General features: G+C 38.5%; 1 pseudogene; it reads left to right on the plus strand.

Annotated features, from left to right (window-relative positions):
* Window positions 1-5230: 5230 nt before the first annotated feature.
* Window positions 5231-13866, plus strand: LOC139139923 (zinc finger protein 420-like; annotated as a pseudogene).
* The last annotated feature ends 3776 nt before the right edge of the window (window positions 13867-17642 follow it).

Here is a 17642-nt window from a genome sequence, read left to right on the forward strand (position 1 = left end):
ATGCTTTGTCAAAACAAAGTTCAAACAGTTTGAAAATGAAATAATGAATCAAACGTCCTTTAATATTACTTTTTAAGAGGGGGCAATTGTCCGGGTGGTGAATGTCTAGTGTGGTATGTGTCCGAGTGGTAAGTGTCCGGTGGTAAATAGCCGTGGGGTAAATGGTAGGTGGCAAATGTCCAGAGACTAAATGTCCAGGGGGTTACTGTCGTGTTACCCGTTCGACACGTACAAGATTGATGAGTAATACATATACAGAGTACAGAGTATCTGTGGGCTTGGGTACAGCGGTCCGACCACTGTACCTGTACAAATTGGCGCTCGCGATACCTTTGTTGTTTTCGATCTGTAAATTGTTTTTATTTCAGTCAGTACATGCAATGTCGGCAATTGATCCAATTCCTACTAGTCTAGTTACGGATTGTATTGAGTCTTTAGCGTCGTTGTTGGCGAAGATTGTTAATGAGTCATTCGCGAGGGGTACCTTTCCACAAGACTGTAATAGTTAGACCTCTTATTAAGAAATCCGGTCTTGACCGAAACGAACTGACTTTTATGACGAGGCCTCTTGCATTCTCCTCAGCATGCTTTCACTGCTATAATACAAAATGCTAGAATCTGTGTTTGACAACAAAAAAATATAAAAGACTGAGGACATACTTGATTGATGTGTTACACACAAATATATTTTATTCCAAAGTTTTCATATTTTACAAGTTTTTAAAGCCTAAAACTATCTGTGCCGATAACCCAGGGTCTTCAACCACTAGTATAGCATACATGAGAGAACAAAAACAACACTGATTCATCATGTATCCAAAATAATAAATTAATGTGACAAGTCAAGGACTGTATCTTCTTACATGTAAAATGCATGTGCTGAAAGTTAGCAACACTGGGCCATACTACATGTAGCTGTTCCGATGGTGAATCTATCCTCTGACCTCAAATTTTTCCAACTTTTTCCAAGTCTAGTCAACAAATAAAACTTCCCATTGAGTTTGTGGTAATGTCAAACACCCAGTGTCAAAACTGTCATACCCCCCCCCCTTGCCGCCTCATCCAAGTGAGATATCCCAACTGGTTTGTGTCTTGCTCAACTGTTTTTTTTCTCTCTCTCAAACGAGTGGTTCTGGAAAACAAAAGAGAAGCTGTCATGAGTTATAAATGTTTTAACTGTGATGATAGATATGCCAAGTTCAGCTGTAGATTGTTGTGAAGTACTAACAGTACAAATTTGATTAGTTTCTGCTAACAAGACAGTTACATCACAACAGCTAGCCATGGTTACCTGTACATTAATTTAAAATTTGGAACCCTGTAGAAAAATACAGTAGCAAAGATGATAAAGAGAAAATGTCAAAGACTATGACAGGCTAATCCAGATCTTACAGTACATGTACGTCATGAAAGATAATAATATAATTTTGATATAAAAGTCGACACGTTTGACTGTTTCGAATAGACGGGCAATGGAATTCCAAATTTTCACAGCATTGAAACTGATGATCTCTGACGTATAGCTGTGCTTAACAGTGATGGGTGATGGTTACCATCATTAGCACAATGATATTCTTCTCTAATATAGCTTATACATATACGCTGTACGAGAGACTGCAGATAATTGAGTTGTTAAAGCTGACTGGTGCAACTGTCAGAGTTACATCATTTGCCTGGTACTTGAGTATTCCTCACAATAATGAATGGTATTGTTGAGCCTCTCAAAATGTCTGTGTTGTACTGTCATAATATTGCTGTCAAATTATATTGCTGTGCTCACTGCCTTTTAATGGTCTCTAATTCTCTGCTAAATAGTAAAGCTCACACAAACATGCACATGATGCATGACAAATAGAAAGCACATTGATATTATTAAATTTTGAAGACTTTTTTCAATAATCTTTATCTTGAATGAAAAATGACAGATTTTAAATCATCTTAATGTCTATGGAGGACACAATCTGACTGTGCATTGAACATTCAAGTGTCTATGCACATACCACGTCTCAGATGCTCAAACCATAAAAATTACTTCAGCTGTAAAACACTAAGTATATAGGTGAATGACTGTAGCTATACACTTCTCACACATTTGAGCTGAAGAGTACAAGATACTACATGCATCGCTTGTCTTCTGTACAGTGTATAAGAGAGTTCTTGCAGTGCTTCAAAGCATTGGTAGCTCCATGTTCAGTAGCCCTGTGTACAGGTCTGTGTGTTCCCGGCGTTATACGGCCTCCACCACAGCCCTGCAACGGTCCATAGAGATAACTGGCGAGATTCAAAATGGCGATCTCCATGGGTAAACAACTTGTCGAGTACGTTATGTTTCAGAAAACGAGTGGTTTTGGACGTTGGGAGAAGTTAATCGCATCTTTTCTGGCGTCGTAGGTAAAGGTAGACAGGGAAAGGATTTTGCCCCGATAGAGAAGAATTTCGGCCAAAATGACCGTGTTTTCGTTGCCGTTCAGTTCAGTTCAGTTCAGTACAAATAAAGGGGAAGGTATCCTAGTGGATTATAAAACACCTCTAAATCGTTGTAGCTGCTTCATAGCGGTCGTATTCGTGCTTGAAAGTGTTCACATCTTTTGAATTAACAATACTGGCTGGTAGACTATTCCACTTATTAACAATTCTGGATGTAAAGAAATGCTTCCGTATGTTGAGTCTCACTGATGGTTTAAGCAACTTTAAATTGTGTCCACGTGTTTTGCAGAAAGATGTCTTTTGAAAGGAGAGATCACACAAGTCGTGGTGGTGTAGAATCTTGAAAGTTTCAATCTCCGCGTCGTCTTCTGTGCTCAAGTGTTGTTAGTCCGAGGCATTTCAGTCTATCTGCGTAGTTTACGTTGCGAAGTTCTGGAATTAGTTTCGTTGCTCTTCGTTGGACTTTTCCTATAAGTGCTATGTCTTTTTGTAACCATGGGGACCAGGTTTGAACTGCGTACTCAAGTCTTGGCCGAACCAACTGTTTATATAAGCGAAGAATGATGTCCTTGTGGATTTGTGCGTGAAAGTCCTTTTGATTAAACCTAGCAAACGACGACGCCAGCCCTATCCATTGGTATTGCGCAAAGTGCAACTCATGTGCCGTAAACATTTTGAGAATGATGAGCAACTTTGAACAAAGACAAGCGAAAGTTGAAAAAGACATTTGTTAACTCCTTTTTCAACTTTCAAGCTGGGCTAGACAAAATTATTCTTTTTGATGAGTAATTTTGTCAATTTTCAAAATAACAAAGCAGACACTGATTGTGTTGAAGTTAAAAGTTGGGCATCACGTCACACTTAAGGCAGAAGAACAAGAAACTGTAGTGTATAACTACACAAAACAAAACTGCTAAAAATTAGTCAAAAGTTACAGCTTTGAGCTGACCATTCCCATGGCCATTATGCAGTTTGGATTATTCAAGCTAATAGTGTTATACAAAATACATAGAAATGCATTCAATTCTATCTTTATTACACAACATATTAATTGATATAGTTTTGTATGGTACCATAGATAGTAGAGAGACTGCGATGGTACATCAAACATGAAATTTTTGATGTTGAGCAACACATCATTAAAGTAATACAACAAAGTGTGACATATAAACAACTTTAAGGTATAAATGTTTTTATATCATTTTCCTTGCTCACAAAGTGTTTTTTAAGTTTTTTCGGTAATTTCTACCCATTACAGACGCAAGAGAACGTAATCACGTCACATATGCAATTTGGCAAGTTAAAATGTTACAAACATGCAGCAAAACTTCTCAGAGCTTGACAAACTGTTACCTCGGAGTTTCTATGGTACCATAAACCCTAAAATAAAAAGTACCTGCAAATTTTACGGCAAATTATGTTAAATTATATTCCAAAAAGACCGTTTCTCTAACAGAAAAACTGTAAAGTTTTACAAATTTATCAAACTTACGCCCTCTTGCGATTTGTATGCCGCTCTGTTGAGGTAGCACAAATTCGGTTGAAAAAAACTAATTTTTAGGAATTTTAATATATGCACCCGACTTATGCTGTGAAATATATATTACAGATGCCGATAGGTCATCCAGTAAAAACGTGTTCTTGAGGACAAATATTTATCCTGGCATACGAAAACACGACATAATCGACTGAAAATGTACAACTTCTCTCAGTCACTCCAATCCGAAACCGAATCCGAAACCGAATCCGAAATCGAATCCGACACTGAGTCTAACTTCAGCATCGTAAGATAGCGTCGGATAGGGTAACCCACCAACGACACACACCACTGTTCGTTAAAACGACAGCAATTTGGATGAAAAGCAAGGCTTCTTTAAGCGGGTGAGTGCTAAATAGTGATATGTAACAGGTGTGACCTGAGAGCGAGCGCAGCGACATTAATGTTACTAATGTTCCCATGCCAATTAGCACTAGTTCTAGGCCCCGGAATCCCAGTAGACTTTAAAATGAGACTTCAACCTCCAAAAAAACACTTGCCTGTGGGAATTTAAGTCATCTGAAGAAGGACTTGCAAAATTGAACGGTAATTTGTCACCAAAATGGTGTCATTTGACCCAAACTTGTAAGTACAATTGTAAAGCACAGTCTAGAAAAATACAAAATGGCCGCCTATTGATATGCAATAGACCACTCTCGAACCAGAGTTCTTATCGCGCGTACGCTAATAAGTATCTCTGGCACAGGCAGATTAATATTCATGTGACCCCGAGGTCATTGGAACGTCAATGAACTACTTTTTTACCTGCCGCGCACTGTAGCTATGGTATTGCCACAGTAACGCGCGGCAGTTTGAATTCGTTCCAGCACGCGCACAGTTATCTACAAATTCAAATAAAAACGCCATTTTCTCCTTTCAGTGTTAATTTATTGTTCTTTCTTGAGTATTCATATATACGCCTTGGTAAATAACTTTGAGTGCAGGAGGGGTCACAATTCAAGAAAATACATCATCAGCAGACGATACAGGGGATTCTCACAAAGGTCAGAATAGGTCACAGCCTTGTTTCTTCCCGAATAATTGCACTATTTAAAAGTAGTTCCAATGGTAATTACTTTTTTCCAGTTCGTGTTTTGCTATAAACTTATAGTAATTTGTTTTCAAACCGATGAACATTTTTGCATCGAGGATGGACTTTGTATTTTCGGCGAGATCGTATCGTGTTGGTTTTCGAGCTGACTTCCGGTTTGCGGATCGGTACATGTATGTGGTGATTTACCACGTAAACAAGACACCTGTGGCAGAGTCATTATCGGCGACAGCGTAAGGAATTGTGGGAAAGACACGCCGATAAGAACTCTGCGGTGGAGATTGGCAATAGACATCAAATCCGGTCCAATAATCGTTATCATTCAACAAGGTATGAAATTTACCAGGTCCAAGGAACATATAGACTTAGATGATGACAAAGGCAATGGAGTCATCTTGAACCACGAAATAGTGGTGGTACCAGGTGTCCATAATGGGTAAGCGTACCCTGCCAGCTAGCCGCACCCGTCAAGATTGACCCAAAGCGACAAGTCCATTGTTATTTGGTGAATTCACCAAATTACTTTTGTGAGTCAAAATTTGGTATGCTGTCACTCATCATTTGAGAAACAGACGGGTCAAATTTTGATACAACATCTCCGTATCTACCGTAGAACTTCTTAAATGATTTCACTAATCTACTTTCTGAGAATCCTAATGCCTCACTAACTTTTGAGCTACATTTACATTGTAATACACTGTGTCTAACTCGAAAGTCTTCATATGGGCTTCTAGACGTTTCGGCACTGAGTCGTTTCGGCCCAAGACGTTTCGGCCTCCCGATTTCAGGCCCCAAGTCGTTTCGGCACTGCGACTCAAGACGTTTCGGCACTACTCAGGGCTATCTGTGGGAAGTAGTGCTGGAGCGTAATGTTGCAAATCAAAGCACTAAAAAAGTAGTGTCAAATAACATTCATGTACATCATGCTTCACTTTGTGAGAACATAGTAAGAGACCGTAAGAAAAAAACTTCATATCATTTTCAAATCTGTGACATAAGTTTATTGATAGCAATAGCTGCCAACACGACAAATGTTTGAAAGCGGTGCCAAAACAGCACGGCAAATGTCACACAAATGCACAGAAAAGAACTGGTCAGAACACAAAGGTCACGCTTACGAATATGACCGAATATGACCGGTCAGTCAATTACTAAATAGTTTGAAAACAAATGGAAACAGGGATGCCGAAACGAATATGACCGGTCAGTCAATTACTAATTAGTTTAAAAACAAATCGAAACAGGGATGCCGAAATGTCTTGGGTTGCGGTGCCGAAATGACTTTGGGCCGGAAATTGTGAGGCCGAAACGACCAGTTACCTTCATACATCACCCTTACATGTATGAATGGCATGCTCTACTGTATCTAAGGAGTTGTGAAATATACACACCATAAGCTGGGAAATATACACACCATAAGCAGGAAATGATGGTATATTGCTCGACAAAAAGGGAAAGTTTATGATTTTAAAATTGAAATCGTCTCTTTTGTCATACAGCTTAGTATACAGTGTATAGTGTATTATGTCTAATTTCAAACAATACGTCTAGGTATGATGTCGAGTCCACACTTTCAGTTGCTTCTTTTATTTCTAAATCATCTTGGTAGATGTGGTGTAGATAATTGGATATACCAGGATTGTTTGAACTGATGAGATCATCGATATATCTGTGGGTGTTGTTAAATCGCTTGGCAATCCTCTTACATCCAGATTTCTGAAGTGATTGCATGAACTCTGCTTCATACGAATACAAAAATAAGTGTGCAAGAAGTGGGGCGCAGTTTGTGCCCATGGTTAATGCCTATGGTTTGCCTGAATGTCATGCCAGCAAACTTGATATATATGTTGTCAATTACCTAGACAGCTGTAAATCCTGTCAATTGTTCACCAATAGGTAGGGAAAATAATTTGATGTTCACTTTGTTTATGCGGACCTGCATAAGCAAAAGGAGGAGGAGATTGGAGTAAAATAAAAAAATCATTAAAATCATGAATTTGTCAACTGTACTTCAGTAACATGTAAAATTGAATGTTTTCAGTCAGAAATACTATTTGGAGGTTACACTTTGCAGTCATACACACCATTATTGGATATGTTCAGTTTTGATGGTGTATGGCAGGTCTAAAGTGACATCATATTTTGCATAAATTGGTATGTGCTGCATACACAGAAGGATGTAACATTCTCACAATAACACACATGTAATGAAGTAATTGTTACACCTATATACTTACATGTACATGGTTATAATATTATTTCTAAATTTCCTGCTTGATAATCTTCCAGTAATTTGTAGGTATAAACAATTGAACTACAATCTTCGGCCGTGTCCTCATCATAGGTTATGTTGTACCATAAATTGTAGCCTGGCACCTGAAAAATATACATATATATTAGGTTCAACCAAAGCCAAAGACAAAAATTATGATAGAGTTATCCTTGACATAGGTGAAAGACAATGTCATATCAGGTGCTCTGGTTTCTGGCATATCTGTACACTGAAATTTAAAACAAACATTAACATTAGCGTGTAAATATATTTAATATTGTCATGTGTGTTAGAGTGTGTTGAAATGATAAAGAGGTCATAGTAGATAATAGCCAACAGAATACATGGAAAGTATCATTGCGTATATTATATTTTTATCATTGAACATGAAGAACATTTCTAAAACACACTTTTAGTACTCTTACCTGCAGTATACATGAATACTTACGGTGGTATGTCATTATCAGTTGACTTTACATTAATTAAAATTTACATGTGCGTCACTTTATATGATCATCATTACCAGTGCAGAAGCCTTGTTTTGTTTTGACATTTTACCTGCGATATAACCTTTCCTGTATATCAGGTGTGAACTCCGGCATCATCTTGAAATTGATGTTTTACCCTCTTGCCAACAAGGATGTCAGGAGCATCAGACACAGTTGTGGTTGCCATGGCTTCTGTCAACTTTTTAAATTATTTGCGAGTTGTTCCACTGTGCTGTTCGGTCAACACGTTTATTTGCTTGGGTTGGAGAGGGTTGAGTAAAGTTGTATATTTTTTTGTTGGCAGATGTTTGTTTTAGGAGATTTTTCCTAAATCCTAGCTGTGCCTTGAGTGCTTTTACTTTGGATGTTTTGTCAGGGAGCGCTGTCAGTTGGGAGTCTACCTGTATACAGGACTGCCACACATCATAGTAAACAATGTCCACTGTTTGTAGTGCTTGTAGTTGATTTTGTTCAGCTTTTTGGCATTTGGCAATGGCTTCCTCTATCTGTGCTTTGCGGATAGTGTGTATCACTTCCTCTCTGTCATGGAACTTCTTCCATTCATTCTTTACTTCTCTGGCGGCCTTGCTCACAAGCTCTGTCACTTCAATTGTAATTTTTGTGTCTAACCATTTCTGGGTTTGGTTAACAGTAAACATCATGGATGCTTCTGAAGCGAGACTTGAAATGTTGGCTTTGCAGTCAGCAGATTATCAAGATATGCGAACATTCGCACTGGTTGTTTGTTGTGTTTGGGGCACTTTTGTAGATTCAATCACGGCATTGGACATTGTGGTGTACGAGACAAGTTACATGTATTTATATTGTTTGACATGTTGAAAGATACTGAATGTATAGGTGACCATTCATATATTTGACCCCGGTTTTAGACACGATACATGAAACCAACGCGAGAAAGAATAGTGGTCCTGACCATTAATTCTTTCTCCCGATTGTTTCATAACTCAATCGCTCACAGACTGAATTTGCTCTCTTGACGTCACAAACAGTTAGTTTACCAGCGATTTACGGTGGCCGGTCATATCATGGCCTAAACAAAGGTCTGCCTAGCTGCAGAGCAGATTTTCAGAAAACAGGTGTCTGTGGTTAGTATTATTATTGTGCACGGAGTTATTGCAGCTAAAAGAGTTTAGGTTAGGTTAGGCTGGTACTGAACACAGGCTCAACAGTGCCTCTATATTCAGCTCCTGATCCATCCACACTCTCAGTAGTTTTGTCGGTTCTGGTTTGCATGATGTAGGGTTCAGAATAGTTGTACTTTATGGGTTGTGTTACCAGGAATTTGTCTAGATGATTCTTGAAGGAAATTCACAGACCTAGCACTGATTACAGTTTCAGGAAGATTGTTCCAAATTGTAGTTATCCTATTTGTGAAAAAATTACATCTGATGTTCAGCTTACAATGATCCTTGTCAATTTTGAGCGGGTGTCTTCTGGTGTATTGGTAATTACTGAGTCAGAATAATCCTTCCGAGGCACAGTGGTCATACATACCACTCATGATTTTAAAAGTTTCAGTGAGGTCACCACGCAATCTACGAAATGACAATGATGGCAGATTAAGTATTCTGAGTCGCTCCTGGTATGAATAAACATCAATATGATATCAATGAATAAACAGTTCGTTAAAATATCAGAAATTTAGATAAATTGTAATGTTTCTTTAAGAGGGTAGGTGCAAAATAGTGATATTTGACAGGTGTGACCTGAGAGAGAGCGCAGCGACATACCCATGAGTACCGTATTGTGCATACATTGCCGATGGAGTCCTCCTTGGGACAGCAAGCTTCAAAATAATACTATAGTTGATCCTGGGCATTGTGGGTTTTGTGTCTGGAAGAAATACAGCAGTAAGACACTGATTGAAATTGATCTTCTTCTTTTACATTATTTATTAGATTTAACACTTTGCACATAATGGTTTTCCCATGCACATAATTCAATATCTAGTTACCAAAGATAAATAGCAAGACTGAAGATTTCCACTTTTTAATTGTATCTTCTATGGATTTCACAAACTTAAGTCAACAGTCCCTCCACACACTGTTTGGGAAACGCCTGGGTCCTTATTGTTACAATGTGCCTTATGGTTTGATAAGATGTCTGTTTGTAATTGTAGAGCCTCATTTCGGTTTGAATACAATCCACCCCACACCAAAATAAACACCTCATGTCATGTGATACCTGTCGTAAAAGTTTATCATCAGGCACAATTTAGACTTGGATCATGCACTAGAATGCAGGCGAGGTACCTTAACCGCCATTGTGTTTTACGGATATCAAAACAACAAAATCAAATGGCCAATTTCTCCAAAACCTAATTGATTGTTCATTTTTTTAAATGGTTGACCAGGCTTCACATATTCAGGGTTTTCTCTCGACTGCGCAATTTTGCAAATTGTGCATTTCGAGCCATTTCTCTGCCCTTTAAAAGTTACTAACAGCGCGAAAATCGTGCACAAAATACAGCAGGCAAATACGCTAATATAATGGAGACCAGAGCACATAGTTTACTGACCTGTGAATTTGTGTTGTTTCTGCCCCTAAAATGTCAAGTCTGCCCCCTGATTTTGATGAATGGGGCAGAAATTGCCCCTTAAGTAATTATGCAGAAAAAACACTGCATATTAGAGTAAATATCAGTGGTTCTTGGTAACAAATTAGAAAGAAAAACGCGACGAAAATGGGTATGAAATACGGATGCCAAACCATAATGCGCATACAATTGCTGACGCTGTACTCCCTACCTGAGGTACACTGAACAGAAACTGTCAACCATCTCATAATGTCACATCTCGAGTTCCTTCTCACAATACTACTTCCCTGGCTCCGTCATTTTGGAAAATGGCAGCCCGCTGACAACAGTGTGACTTTTTACATGAAACGGGGGCTAATGTGCAGCATTGAATAAGCTGTTATCCAATTGGGTAGCTGAATCTTACCAATATAATTAAAACAACACTAATGGACTCCCTAAGTCACTGTGAATAGTGACAATGGACCAATCAGAGAAGAGCTTATTCAATGCTGCATATCAGCAAGGAAACTGCTGTTTTTGACTGCCTATCCTGTCGTTTTGGCACTCCAATGCAAGTACTGTATGTATACTCATCAACCCTTTTCTTTGCTACACCATCATATTATTGGTACATGGTTTTCAAGGATGTGAATTTTTGCACTTTGATGTTTTTGCTGTTTTTCCTGTTTTTAAATTGAGCCAGAATAGGCGCCCTCACTATGGATGCTTCTTAATGACTGAAAAAGTTTGATGAGGTCGAAGTGACTTGGGTACCTGAGTTGAGGTGACCACAACCAGCGACAAGAGGGAGTGAATAACTTGGTCGAAATGGATAGGGTCGAGGTGACCAGCTCCTGTGCAATGCAATGATAAGAATGGACAGAGATGACTGTTCGTCACAACACTAATAGACAAACACTATTTTGTAAACTAATTAAAATTTGTTTAATGCAAATTATATGACTTCTTCAGGTGTTATGAAACTGGTGTTCATCTTTAGCCCATTGAATGGACACAAAATGTTTTTATTTTTCATTTTAATGTGCATTACTGTTTTTTTCTATCTTCAGCTGTGTCCCTCATCATTCACATCCTCATTCAAGATGGCTATGTTAGACCTCAATGTTCATCGTATAGAAGCAACCCTTGTGATGAAAAACATGACCAATTGAGAAAGGACCTACATCCAAAGACAAGACATTTACTGTATGCAGAGAGTGTGAGAACAATATTTGCAAGATTCAGATCTGAGAAATCATCACATCGGAGTCAACACCAGACCCATTGGATGCAGAGAATGAGGTGCAACAATCACAAGTCAAGGCAGTTTTGAAATCACATAAAGAAACCATTCAGCTGAAGGACATTTTCATTGGAAGAATGTGGTAAAATGTTTAAATGTGAAGCTACACTGAAACCTGACATCATGATGGACACAATTGAATGTAGAGCCTTTGTACAGCAGAGCAATTTGGAGGGCCACATTAGAAACCAAACAGATAAAAAACTATTTGAATGCAAAGAATGTCATAAAACATTCAAAGATGAATGCACACTGGATAAGCACAAAAGAATCCATACTTCTGAAAGGATATTTGAATGCAAAGAATGTGGTAAAACTTTCAGAATGCGAAGCAGACTCAATAGGCACAAAAGAATTCATACTGGTGAAAGGCCATGTGAATGTAAAGAATGTGTAAAACATTTATACAGAAAAGCAATTTTAATAGACACCTTCTAATTCACACAAGTGAAAAACCATTTGAATGCAAAGAATGTGGTAAAACTTTTGGAGATCAAGGCAGACTGAATTACCACACAAGACTTCATAGTGTTGAAAGGTCATATGAATGCACAGAATGTGGTAAAACTTTCAAATGCTAGGCACACTGAATAGGCACAAAAGAATTCATACTGGTGAAAGGCCATTTGAATGTAAAGAATGTGGTAAAACATTTATACAGAAAAGCAATTTTCATAGTCACCTCCTAATTCACACAAGTGAAAAAACATTTGAATGCAAAGAATGTGGTAAAAAATTTACACGGAAAAGCACTTTGAACAGGCACTTTCTAAGCCACAATGACGAAAAATTATTTCAGTGCAAAGACAGTGGTAATATGAACAGCACACTTAATACGCACAAAAGAATTCATACTGGTGAAAAGCCATTTGAATGCATAGAATGTGGTAAAAAATTTGTACTGAAAAGCACTTTGAACCGACACTTTCTAATCCACAATGGTGAAAAACCATTTCAGTGCAAAGACTGTGGTAAAATGTTCAGAGAGCATTACACACTTAATGCGCACAAAAGAATTCATACTGATGAAAGGCCATGTGAATGCACAGAATGTGGTAAAACTTTCAGAGATCGAAGTGCACTGAGCAGGCACACAAGAATTCATACTGGTGAAAGACCATTTGAATGTGAGGAATGTGGTAAGATGTTTGGGCGTCGTTCATCATTGAATAATCACAAAGTAATCCACAAAGGTGAAACACCATTTAAGTGCAAAGAACGTGGAGAGATATATATCAGTGAAGAGGGTTTCAAGCATCACATACAAATTCATACAGGTGCAAGAGTATTTGAATGCCAAGAATGTGGTAAACCATTTGGAGAGCCAAGCCATTTGGAGAGACATGTGAGAATCCACACAGGAGAAAGACCATTTGAATGCAAAGAATGTGGTAAAACATTCGTACTGAAAATCCATTTGAACCGCAACTTTCTTGTCCATAGTGGTGAAAAACCATTTCACTGTAAACAATGTGGTAAATGTTTAGGCAAAGCTCATCACTTAAGACTCATACAAGAACCCACACAGGGAAAGACCATTTGAATGCAAAGAATGTGGTAAAACATTTGTACAGAAAAGTACTTTAAAGAGCCACGTTAGAATACACACAGATGAAAAACCATATGAATGCAAAGAATGTGGTGAAACATTCAGATTTTCAGGTGTACTGAAGACGCACAAAAGAATCCATACAGGTGAAAGGCCATTTGAATGCACAGAATGTGATAAAACTTTCAGAGTTCAAAGTGCACTGAAGAAACACAAAAGAATTCATACTGGTGAAAGACCATTTGAGTGTGAGGAATGTGGTAAAACGTTTGTACAGAAGAGCAATTTGAAGAGACACTTTCTAAGCCACAATGGTAAAAAACCCTTTCACTGCAAGGAATGTGGCAGAATGTTTGGGCACAAATCTTCACTTAATATTCACACAAGAATTCACATGGGTAATAGACCATTTGAATGCAAAGAATGTGGCAAAACATTTGTACAGAGCGGCACTTTGAAGAGGCACTTTCTAATCCATAAGTGAAAAGCATTTCACCACAAAGAATGTACAATTTTTAGGCAAAAATTAGCCCTGCACACTCAGACATTAAGAATCCACACAGGTGAAAGACGATTTGAATGAAAGGAATATGGTAAATCATTTCCATAAGCATGATATTGCCCGTTGTGTAGGGTAATCCGGGTGTTTAACATTGTTGTTGCTTATGCTGTTATTGGGAAATAAAATTGAAGAATACAACTATTTTCTCTTTGTTGATTTATTGTTACTGTTTGTCTTCTAAATATCTGTAAAATAGAGCTTTCAACACATTGGAATATGCACACAGCACCAGTGCCCATTAGAGATCTGCGAGTGGCCACTTGGGCATTTAACATTTTGTAGCCTGTGGGTGGGGACAGTGGTAGAAGTAAGTCTCGCTTCCACCTCCATGTGTTACCCAATCCGCCAACATCGTCTCACATGCTTGTGTGCACTTCGTCAAAAGCACTTTTTTGTTCTCCAAAATGTCTTTCTCTTTTAGTATCCTCTTATATACACTGTATATCGCAACGCACTTGCGCGGTAAAGACGTTTTGTCTACAATGTACAGGAGAATCACTTTGTTCATTGAAAGCAGAATAAGAAAGCATTTACAGTATTTCAGTACAATGATGATTCCATTCTCGCTGTGGCAGCGAAGAGTACATTTCTCGTATTAAAATAACGCCCTCTATCGTAGAGTATAATATCGAATGTTAGTACATGTATGTAAATCAAGGTATCACTGATATGAAATGTAAAGGCGACATATCCGTAAACAGAAAGAGCAAGAGAAGCGAATACAATAACGAAACTCCTTAGAGAAGATACAGAATAATCAGACGGATATAAAACACCAGTAATCAAATCAATAAGGACTTTCCCTTACGTAAAATATGATTGTTTATGTGATATGTACATACAAGGTTTTAAAAATTCAGAGTTCTGTAGTGATGAAACAAAACGAATATTCAGCTGGATGGAAAAGTGTATCACAGCTCTAATGTAGGTGAAAAATCAAACATCCAGTGTATATGTCTCTGAAAAAGTGAACCATCTTTTTAACATTTTATTCTAGTCCATGAAAGCAAAACATTACATAGAAGTCTTGGGGGAAAGTGTAAACTAATTGAAGTGTTCATGTTATCTGAAGAATAATATGGCTGAAGAATATTGAGACTTACCGCAGTTGAATAGAGTTGCTGATTTGATAGCCTAGACTCTATTCTTCGCTTTCGGTATTCGTCCAAGGCCGAAAGCGACGAATAGGGTCTAGGCTACTGATTTGATAGCAGTATCAGACCATAATTGACTCATCATGAGTTGATACTGGCGTCGTTGTCCAGAACCTAATATGCATGCAAAGCTTTAACTCTTTAGGACTTATACAAAATGTTTTAAGTAAGGAGAGATCACTCAGGTTTTTTGCTGAAAATATCACGCTAACGTCGCAGTCGGAGGGAACATTTGCATTATTGGTAATAGCATCGTGATAAGCCACAAGTCATATCGAGTACTTTGTCCCTGAGATATTGACCTGATGTAGATTTGAAATGAGATAGAACACGCTTTGAGTCGACACATTCAGGGTATAGAACATCGTAAAGGAGTGGCGGAATAATATTCTGATCTCTCTGTTCGCAGCACGGTCATTAGTAAAGCAAGTCCAAATCACAGTCACTTGTCTGTGAATCTTTAAAGTTCTCCATGTATCATTCAGATATTGTTTGACACACTGTCCGATTTCCAGGCCATTGTTTCAGCTGTCACGTAGAGGGCCATCACGAAGGGATGAAAGCGTGTTGTCATGGATACGGATGCGAAAATGACGATCGACCTGATACTCTCTCAGTGTTCATTGCGCTTTTGATCGTTCAAGTGGGAGATACAATGCGCGCGTCCAAAGTTCGGCTAAGTTTGGAGGTTAGATGTTAACGGACAGGTATATTTGTCAGGTAAGTAGTTCAAAGAATAGTACACACGGCATACATTAATTTCATCGTGGTGTTAATGCTATTGAAGTTGATCAAAGTTGTTGATGAGAAAATATAAGAAAAGCCATATGCTACAGTCATTCACAGATAATCCATGCTAATTACATGTATATGAGATAAAATACTTAATGATCTATAATCGCGGGGGGGGGGGGACAACAAATGGTGTTACGAGGACATTGCATACGAGTTTTCTTTTAAAATCTGAGCTATTGAACTTCGTAATGTTTTATTCCTGTTTCAGCTAAGTTGGTTAGATATCGATATTTCCAAGCCATCCTTCCAAAGTCAAGTCCATCTGATCGATCGAGATGACTGCAAACAGTAGCATCAACGATACCTTGGACAGGTTTGATGTGGATTCGAATCTGGCTGAAGCTTCCACTGGTCAGTGCTCGCTACGCTAATGTTCTTGATCATCCTTGGTAACGGGATTCTTGTATTTGCCGTTCTGACCACGGCACGTTTGCGAACAGTGACAAACTTCTTCATCTTGAGTTTGGCGTCAAGTGACTTAATGGTAGGAGTGGTCGTCATTCCCATAAATTTCGCCTTCCCAACTGCTTTGCTAAAGGGATACACAACCTGTATGTACGCAGCGTCTTTTACGGTGATAGTCTGCATCAGTTCTATCGCTAACATCGTTGCCGTCACCGTCGACAGATACCTTGCAATTACGTCGCCTCTCAAATACAACGTGACAATGAGTAAATGTCGTGCTCTGATCATCATATGTGTTGTGTGGTGTACGCTTTTATCATAGGATTTCTGCCCTTGATGGGATGGCGGAGGACAACCAATACTTGTCAGAGAGGCGAGGTATATCCACCAGGATACGCTGTCGTCCTCTTTCTGATGGGGCTCGTCATTCCAATAGTTGTGTCTACAGCCCTGTATTGCCGCATCCTGAGTGAGGCGAACAGACAAGCCAAGCGCATCAGGCACTGCGAAGTTGAAGCGAAGGAGATCGTTGAAAATGATGAACACCATGCCTCGAAAAATAACGTGTCCAACGGCGCATCGGTTTCTGACTTGAACAGTGAAGCAGGCAAAGCGCAGAACAAGAGCATACGGCGCACCAACCGGAAAACAATCGTAAGCATTTCGAACGGTCATTTACATACTCGCATATTTTGAAATTTCATGGTTTCCGTTGTTTCTATCATTACTGATAGATGCATTCTATTCACCTCGACTGATATCGCTGGAGGTACGATCATTTATAAGTTTACTCGCTTGGGAAATTCCGTCATGGATCCACTGATCTACGGCTATTTCAATCGAGATCTGAAAAACAGGATCAAAGAAATTCTACCCAAGGTGTTTCTGCACTGTCATCGTTGAGATATATGCAGCGTCGATAAAGAGAATTTACAAGTTTTCGTGATTGACTGACGGAGTTCATGAAACTTCAAATATGTTAATTTCGGGAAAGTGAGAGAATTAGCTAGAAAAATATAAATGTTGGCATTATAGATGAGGAAATTTTTTAAAGATCGGTGAAAGGATTTGGGTCTTAATCTCGTCCTGAAGACAGTGAAACACTGTTAAATTTAGAAATTTAGAAATGCTAAAATTTGCTATATGTTGTTTGTCTACAGCCGTGTTTCTGTTCACCATCAACACTACGTTATGTTGATGATGAAGTTGCACTTTTCAAGAACCGTATCCAGCGTGTCTTATGGCATATTTTCTTTTTGTTCATTTGAACAAGGCTGAAAGAAATCATCAGCAAGTTATGGCAATCCCCTTGCAGGACTGTCTATTGATTATCAAGGCAAACCAACGCATCTTTCAAAGAACGATTAAGAATGAGGGAGTTACATTATTGGTGTACAGCTTTTTGCTTGAAAACTCAAGCTTTTGGGTATTATTCGCAAACTCTCTTTCTATTTTCCTTCAACAAAAAGGGTTATGATAATGAAACATCTGACAAACTGTACCAGAGTATATATGCCACTTAAATTTTCGTTGAATAAACGGGTGATTTTCTCTCCATTT

Source organism: Ptychodera flava, chromosome 9 (genome assembly GCF_041260155.1).
Source record: "Ptychodera flava strain L36383 chromosome 9, AS_Pfla_20210202, whole genome shotgun sequence".
Lineage (NCBI taxonomy): Eukaryota > Metazoa > Hemichordata > Enteropneusta > Ptychoderidae > Ptychodera > Ptychodera flava.